A 9,686-nucleotide genomic window follows, 5' to 3' on the forward strand; every position below is an offset into this window, starting at 1 on the left:
TCTGATACTGTAGCTTTAATTTTATATGTGAGTACACAGAAGGTCTTCCACAAATTAAAGGAAGGACTGATTATATAACTCATGTGTATAAAAGAGAACAATTTTTACTGGAACAGACAGCAAATTCCTGAAAGTGGTATGGACTGAGGGCCTGGGAACATATGCCAGGGTGGGTTGAGGCAAAAGCAGAGGCCTGTGCTTTACATAGGTGTGCTAGTCTCAGAATCATGTTTGATTTTCTTCTTGGAACTGGTGCTGGAGGCCAGTACCAGTTGCCTAGGAAGTTTCTTTGTGCGTTTTGGACAATAGTGCCTGTAACTAACTTGGGCTTTATTTTTATGTTTATGCCTGTCACAAAGTGCTTGCTTATGTTTTGGTCAGTGTCATTGCCCAAGAAAATCGTAAGGTCATGAAAGATAAAGCAATAACATATGTGATAGACTAAATATTTGATAGAATTAGTGAATTCAGAATAAAGAATAAATGTATAATTCTGGGTGGGACCAATAACATTCCAAAAAAGTGTCAGTATCTCACTTGGAGACTTTCCTTTTAATTTCAGCTGATTCTACTGGTGGAAATACTGGCTCTGAAGCTCAGGCAGATAGTACTGGTCAAAATCAAGAAGTTGATTCCTCTGATTCAGTCAATGACCAAAGTGTGAACACTGATAATACCAGCACTGCTAATGAGGCCTCTGAGGAAGACAACAAGGAAGAGACAGAGGATGATGACAGTACCGGGGATGATACCTCCGATCAGAACAATGACGTTGACAACACTGAAAAGAAAGAAGTTTCCAATTTAAAAGCTAAAATTGAAGGCCTCAAATCCGGTAAAAACCATTTCACCTAATTTTTTTCTTTATGGAACTCTCAGAATCTCTAGGTTCCCCATGGCTACAGTGAACTGTACTTTCATGAGGAAGTAGGGGAGGGTAAGGAGATCGAGAAGAAGAGACCCTTCTTTTTTTCCTCTTTTCTAAGTTCATCATATTGTTTATATATAAGCACCAGAAGGATCAGATGTTGACAAGAGTATGTTATCAATTTTAGCTGCATCAATCTTGCAATATTAGATCTGTTAGAGGCAATGTAAACACAGCAGAAATCATTGAAAGTGTAAAGTGTCTCCATGTAGCAGGCAACTGCATGACTTTTCTTTTTCTTAAATAAAAATCATGTTTTCTTTGGAGACTATTGTAAAAATTGAAATAGAAAATGGCCTTGTGATGAGGTCTTCCATGGATGACTGTTTTAACATAAATCAGAAGACTTCTAAAAGTTTAAAAATTTATTTAGCATGAGCGTTTTTTCCCTAGCCCTTCAACCTTAAAGTAATACCAATTATATTATACTATATCATATTTTATGCATATGTCAGGCATCATTTTATAAAATTCACATTTCTGATCTGATTCAGATCTCTAGAAAATTAGTCCAGGTAATATATATTGTAAAAATGAAAGAATGGGAGGCTTCAACTGAGCAGTTTTTCTCTGAGAGAAAGGGCAGTGATGGAGGATGGCATTTGCCCTCAGAGGACAAAGTGCTGAGGAACCTTGTCCAGGTATTGCTTCTCTTTCATATTTGGACTGTTGTTTATCATTGTGCTTGGTGATCTGTGTTGAGCAGATGCTGAGTGAGTATATGGCCATAGTTTCTTTACCAGAGAAGCTGAATTCCTTGTGCACTAATAGAAGGAAAATTAATGCTAACCACCCTCCTTTATAACTCTGTAAAAGTCCGGCTTAATGGCTCCATTGTAGACTATATATCCAAATATTGTAGATGGGAAATAAAAATTGGTTGGTTTATTTATTTTTGAGACAGTGCTTCACTATGTAGTCCAGACTAGCCATGAATTCTTGGCCTTCCTGCCAGTAATTCCTGAAGGTAACAAACTTGGGCCTCTGCCACCAAATCTGTGACTTTTAGCTTTGAGAGATGAAAATTTCATGTGTTTTGTGTTGTTGTTGTTGTTTTTGCTTCTACCAAAAACATAATAGAGATGGTAGTCCTCGTTCAGGTTAAAACAAAAAAAATGAAATCTCAAAAATCCTTCTTATTTTTTTCTTTCTCTTACAGATGCTAAAAGTGCATTTGAAAAACTACTGAGTTCCTTTTATATTGGATGAGTTTGCATCTTCTACTACATCTTTCTGAAACAGACTAGCACATTCTTGATTTGATTTCCTACAGTTATTTACCCTGACTATTCTCTCTCTCTCTCATTCATTGCTAACTTTTATTTTTATCAAATAAATGGTAATCATGAGCAGCATCAAAATGCTTTTGTTTTGTTTTGTTTTTTTTTTTTTTTTGTATGGACTGATGTTGAATGTGTAGGCAAAACCATGGAGATGCACAATATTCTCAGGTAGTACCTCGATCTCTTTTTAATAATTGGGCTATAGTTTTATCTGAAAGATTACTGAGTTCATTCCATAATATAAACACAGAATTAAAAGTCTGAGAAAGATTTTAAATAATAACTATATCTATAAATAAGACATAAATATTAGGCATATCACTAGAGGCCTGAGCTTTTAATATTAACATATTATTTTTCAATATTAATATACTAACTAAGTGATTTAAATGTTCAGTTTCATTCATGTATTTGCAGACAAACACTCATATATATAAAATAAAAATAATCCGTTAAAAAGATTATGTTGGGGACTTTAGAGCCTGGATTTCAGTTTCAGTGAAATTGGAGCTGTGTTGATTATCTTATGAGTAGGCAAAGAGCAAGAGTTCACAAGTCTATAAGCATAAATAAGGCCAAGACCAGATGACCTTACTGCTGGATTTTACCAAACCTTTACAAGCCTGGGGTAATACTACTTAATTATTCAAAGTTTAATGAGAGATGATCTCTCAAAACTCATTCTAGAAAGCCAAGGTTACCCCTTTTACCCAAACTAGACAAGGACATGACAGTAAAAATGAAAAAGGAAAGTTTAGTTGTTAACGATCATCGATTCAAAAGTACAGAGCAAATGAAGTACCATCAAATAGATCAGTCATGATGATACAGTTGGGTTTATCCCAGAGATATCAGCTATAACTAGGAAATGAACAGAATAAAAATAGAAGCATGCTAGTCATTTCAGTATATAATGCAAAAGTATTTAATAAAATTTAATAATCATATCCCTTCATGATAAGAGCCCTAAACAAATTATATCTAGAAGGCAGGTATTTCAACTGAAATTCCATTACACCTGTTCAATATATTACCATAACTCTTATCTAGAAGGCTTAGATAAGATAAAGAAATGATAGGGTTATATAAGTAAGGGAGGAAGTAGGATAACCTGTTTGCAAATGATATGATTCTTCAAAGAGAAACATCTAAAAATTCTAACAAAAGTTTCTTGGAACTGATCATTTAATTCAGTTAAATACCAGGATGCATATTCATACAGAAACCTGTAAGTTTTACCACATTAAGAGTGGATTTGTCAGAGATAGATGCTAGAAAGATTGCTCTTTGATTAAGAACACTGGCTGCTCTTCCAGAGGTCCTGTGTTCAATTCCCTGCAACAACAGGGTGGCTCACATACATCTGAAATGGGATCTGATGCCCTCTTACGGTGTGTCTGAAGACATCCATAGTGTACTTATATAAGTAAAATAAATAAACCTTTGGGGGGAAAAAAGAGTGGATTCGTCCAGAATTAAATCTCAAAAGCAATTTCATTTCTAGTATCTAAAACTGTACCTATAAATATACTCAAGGAAGTGAAATACCAATATAGTGGAAATTCTAAAACACTACCAAATCATTTGAAGACATGTTAAAAATATAAATATTGCCCATTTCCTGGGTTGTTAAAATTGGGATTGTTAAAATATTAGTATTATCCAGAATAACTCAAATGAAAAATAATCATCAAAATATCAATAATCCTCTTCAGAGGACTAGAATTTATTATCAAAAAATAGTGAATAGTTCAAACTGTCTTGAAACACACTAGCAAAGCCAAAAGCAGGAAGAGACCTGTTCTCAAGCTACACTACAGAGTCATAGTAAACTAACACTGTAGTATATGTATAGAAACAGACAGGCTAGTGTTTCCAGAGTTCCCAGGATAAAGCAACCCATTGACAACCATTGATTATTCTAAGGTAGCAACACAAAGAAACGAACAAACAAGCAAACAACAAAATGTTGGAGAAAAGATCAATTCAGTAACTGGGAAACCTGGATGTGAACATAAAAAGGCAAGGTCAATTTTTCAAGACAGACAGAGCTACACAATGAGACCATGTCTCAAAAAATAAATTAATTAGATAAGTAGAAGCTGGGCAGTGGTGGCACACGCCTTTAATCCCAGGTCTTTCGAGGCAGAAGCAGGCTGATTTCTAATTTCAAGGACAGCCTGATGTACAACGTGAGTTCCAGGACAGCCAGGGCTATACAGAGAAACCCTGTCTCGAAAAACCAAAAATAGATAGATAGATAGATAAATAGATAGATAGATAGATAGATGATAGACAAACAGACATACAGAACCCCATTTTCAAACACTGGCCACATAATGTATATGGTAAAACTATCTAGTGCATTTTGTAGCTGTCCAGAAGCCTCAGTGAACTGGGTACCTGAAAGGGAGTCTGGGAATGAAAAAGGAGAGAAAGATGAAGCTAAGACAAAGGTTTCTGATTAAGGCTCATGTAGGCAGCCACACGCCTAAAAGATGGCACCGACCCCTCCCGAGCGGGTGTTACCTATCAAAGTAAGACTGACGAATCCCAGGAGGACACGTAGCTCTCCCCAGTGCTGGGGTGGATATAAGCAGCCCTCTCGGGGTTTCCGGAGTTCCCCCATAGCATGGAGGTGTTCCTGAAATAAAGAAAGGCTGTTGAGAAGAATCCGACCATGTTGCGTTTTTTTCTTGCTGGACAAGGTGAGCGCAACAGGCTCAAAGTTTAATTTTCAGCTCTGTATTTATATAGGCAAAACCAAAAGACCCATCCCTTTGTTTCAGTTAGATTGAATTGCAAAGCCAGCTCAGCAGGCAGTCATCTCCTCCAGGCTCTGGTAGGGAAATGCAAATGTGCTGACTTCAGCCTTGTTGTAAAACCATCAGAGTTTACTTAGATTATTCAAGGCTGGGGAAAGGGCACAGCATTTCACAGATCCTGACCCACCGATTTCATCCTTAACTCCAGGCCTAGCCCCTGGTAAGTATCCTAAAGTACTACACACTTGTTCTACCCCAGTGCCCCAGACCTAGTTCAGGCTGTGTATCATGTGCATCCTTGACAGCCTATAACATCCTCAAGACCTGAAAAGGTAATAGAAGCAATAAAGAAAACACAAATTGAGGCAATTCTGGTGTGGTGCTTTGAATATTCTTGGCCCAGGGAGTGGCCTAGTTAGAGTAAGTGTTTCCTTAAAGCCTGCAATAGCCCCCAGAATGTTGCTTGGCACACTGCAAGTGTTCAAAGAAAACAATACACAACCCAAGGCAGAATTCTAGTTTTTTCTTCAAGGGACCAGACTGCATTGCTAAAGCCATACCCTGATGTCCTTCACATTAGGCCTCACCACAACACTCAGTACCAGAAACACTGAAAATGAGAAGGAGAGCATGCTACCCATGACTAACGTCTCAGGACCTTAGTTTCCTGGTCATGATGATATTCCAATAAAAAATATCATGCATACTATCCCCTATCCCACCTTCTTTCAGTGCCTAGTTCTGATCTAAAGCTCATTTACCTAACTTTCATCACACTTTCTCTTGAAAAAGTACTCCTGGACATGGATGGAGATCCATAAGACTTGACCAAAGAGCAGAACATACATACAGTGAGGCGGCAGCCCAATAATATGCTCAGAATTCAACACTGCCTTGAACATGGTTTCTGAATCTGACCACTTTGAATAAACAGACTTTTCACTGAGATAAGGACATTTCTCCTTTGTCCAAAAAGTAGAACTTGAAAAGATACCTCTTTGTTGTATTTGTTCGTTCATCTAACAATCATGGTGCAATTGTGTTTCTCTACCATGTATACATCCTGTGTGCATTGCACAATATTTTGCACATATGAAGAAACATGCAAGAATAGACACTGAGGAGGTGTGTAACTTAAAGGCAGAGGTTGCCTATAAGATATCTGGATGAAATCAGAGCCTTGGGAGTTCTGGTGGGCGATTTTCAACACAATGGCCTCTGATGGCCAAGATTTTCCATACATGCTAAAACAGAGCTGTTTGGGGCATATTCAAAGGAAGAGTGGGGTAAGGTAATATGATTATGTTTCAAATTAAGAAAGGATGAGTTGTAATGAGTATTCTCAGTTGTTACCTTTAGTATATATATGGAATGGACTACAATCCAGAATTAATTAAGATTTTTGTGAAAAAGAAAAAAAAAAGGCTTAGGTTCAGGCAGGGTGGTACTGAAAGAACCTAGTGGGGAAACCTCCACTCAATTCCCAATTCGGCGTGCACCCAAAGAATCACGAGAGACCGTCTTGATGCAAACACATGAGGTAGTTTAATGACCGAGCTCAGGGCTGATACATATCTCCCATAGGGGACAGTGGTAGTCGGCCTTGAGGCTCAAAAGTTAGGGGTTTATATAGGAAAAGAGTGGGGGTAGGAGAAGAATTGGCAAAGCTTGACACAATTGGGCAGTTTAAACATCAACGAGCAGTAAGTAATAGTAACTCTAAAGGAAGGGTGTTTATTTTGGCTGGCAGGACATCTGGCTAAGCCCAAACAATATCATCAGGTGGCCCATTACTCATCTGAGCTTGTCCGGAGATTGTCCTTGCTTGCCTTTCTTATCTCAATGGCTAGTTGGTTCCTGGGATGACTTTACAGCCTTTCGTCTTTGCTCTAGGCCCAAAAATCCTTCCTAACTAGCAAGCTTCATGAGTCATGAACCTTGAATAAACCTTCTGGCTAGGGCTTTGAAGTCTTGAATTTAGTTTTCTTTCTTTCAGTACATGACTTTATAGAGAGGATATAGAGGATTCCAAGAGGAGATCTGAAATGCAGATGCAAGAAGAAGATCAGCAGAAGTGAAGAGGCTTCATGGGTGAAGCGAAGCACATGCCTTACTCACAGCATTTCTGGCAATTCAGGATTGAGAGTCAAGCTCAAGGATTAGTAGGGAGTAGTAGTAGTAGTCATGGGAGTAAGTTGCCTCACTCTATGAAAAAGTGCTAGGGATCAGTGGGAGATGAGTCTAGATGAATAATTGTGTCTATATAGTATACAAGGGGCAAATTTTTCATGAGTTTTTAACTGTTTTGTGTGTGTGTGTGTGTGTGTGTGTGTGTGTGTATGTGTTGGTAAAGATATTTGAAGATACAAAGGTATATGTTCCTAATCATGAAAATGTCTGTGTAGCATGCCCATCTAATGTTTAGAGTACTGACTCGCTGATGCTCTGAATGCTGTACCTTTCTGATTGGTCATGATCTCACTTTTTGTCCCTGGTTTTGATTGCTCTATGACCTTTACCTCCTAACTGGATCATTGTCTACAGTATTGCTTTGCCTCATACCTATACCAAAATGAAGAATGGGAAAAGCTCATGATGTCTCACTTTCAGTTTCAAATTGTCAGTCAATTATTTACTTCTACCATGAATTCCATCTGAATCCTTGACATGTCAGGAAGGCCTTAAAAAGATATTAGAGATTAGGGAGCTATATGAAAATAAGGTCTATGTCATATTTTTTTTCCACAATTCACATTTAACAGCAGAGAAACTAGATAGTAAAGCCCCAAACATGTTATTCCTGTTTAAATCAAAACTAGACCATTATTGTGAAACAAAAATGACCAGATATGAAGAAAAACACCATCTGGCAAGACACCCTGCCAGGAATGTAGCAAATGCATGAGAAGATGAGCCAGAAATATGTAGAAAGTGCTGCCTCCCCTAGCCCCAAATGCCGATGATTATGAGAACCCACCTGAATTCATAAGGGTTTCCCTAGGGAATCAGGTCATGCAGTGAAGTCATGCAGGACAGGCAAGATCAGCTGAGCCCAGTACTGCCATGGATCCAAACTGCCATGGCTCCCAGCTGCAAGCAGAATCCTTGGGAATAAGCTATAAACTAAGTCAAAAGGGACAAGAGAGAAGAGAAATAGGGAACAAAATGTAATGGTAGAGTAGGAAAAAGCCATAAATCTCATAAAGCAAGCTGGCAAGTATTTCTTTTCAAATTAAAAGATTATTTGCTTGCATGATGCATATGCATGCAGAACCTATAGAGGCCAAAAAAGGATGTTAGATCCTCTGGAACTAGAGTTACAAGTGGTTGTAAGCTGCCATGTGGGTGCTCAGAAGTGAACCTGGGTGGTCAACAAGAGCAGCAAGTGCTCTTAACCACAGAGACATCCCTCTCTCCCCATGTATCTATTTCAACATTACTAGAAGACAGCAAGAGAATGGATAGTGTGTGGCTACAGAAACTTCGCTGAGTGGCTAGGAGATGGATCAATATGAAAATGCACAAAGGAGGCCAAGAAAGGAGGATAGGTAGAGCTTGCTAGCCAGCCAGTCTATTCAAAAAAGGTGAGCTCCACTTTCAGTGAGGGATCCTATCTCAAAACAAATGTCAGCTAGCAACAGATCAAGATGGGACTTAGATATCTAGTCTCCATGGGCACATATAAGTATCTACACACATATACAAATAAAAACATTAAAAAGGTTTTCTATAGACAACACACAAAAACATGTCTACAATATGATGAAATTTTATAACTGTTTATTCCAAGATGAGCTAAAAAATATTCAGAATAGGATGCAAGATATAAGAGAATAACAGAAATCATAACCATCTCAGAAAAAGGTGAAAACTCTTTTGTTTTGCTTTTAGCTACAAGAAATATAAAGGAGAGCTCATCAGTGTATTTTATTACCTCCACATCCTGGAACTTCCTTTTTTTCCTCTCATGGGACCATGTATATAACTAGAAGAAATACAATGATGAAAAAAACAAAATGATAATCCCTTGTGTGAATAGAAAAATGGGAAAGATTTTAAAAATTCAAAAGAATTGGAAAAGAGATAAAAGGGTTCAAAAGGAAGTGACAGATACTGAGAATAGACAGGAAGCTCCCCAGGTGGGGATAGAAGAAAGATTGGTGGTGAAAAGAAAGAGACGGTGAAAAACAAATATAAGAACTAACTTTAAGAAACATTTTTGAGCCGGGCGTGGTGGCGCACGCCTTTAATCCCAGCACTCGGGAGGCAGAGGCAGGCGGATTTCTGAGTTCGAGGCCAGCCTGGTCTACAAAGTGAGTTCCAGGACAGCCAGGGCTATACAGAGAAACCCTGTCTCGAAAAACCAAAAAAAAAAAAAAAAAAAAAAAAAAAAAAGAAACATTTTTGAATTGAAATAGTTTTGTATGTTAATGGGCTCAATGAAAACTCAGACTTGGATAGTGGAGGGATTCTGTGGGCTGTACCTCTCACAACTGAACAACTTGCTACTGATAAATTCCAATAGAGAATGAGTCATTTCTTTCTTTTATGACCCCACTGATGTTCCAAAGCATACTTTCTTTTGTTAAAATTAGATATTTTCTTTATTTACATTTCAAATGCTATCCCCTTTCCTAATTTCCTCTCCAAAAATCCTCTATCCCCTCCCACTCCCCCTGCTCCCCAACCCACCCACTTCTGCTTCCTGCC

Source organism: Mus caroli, unplaced genomic scaffold (assembly GCF_978045245.1).
Source record: "Mus caroli unplaced genomic scaffold, Mus_caroli_1 scaffold_16, whole genome shotgun sequence".
Lineage (NCBI taxonomy): Eukaryota > Metazoa > Chordata > Mammalia > Rodentia > Muridae > Mus > Mus caroli.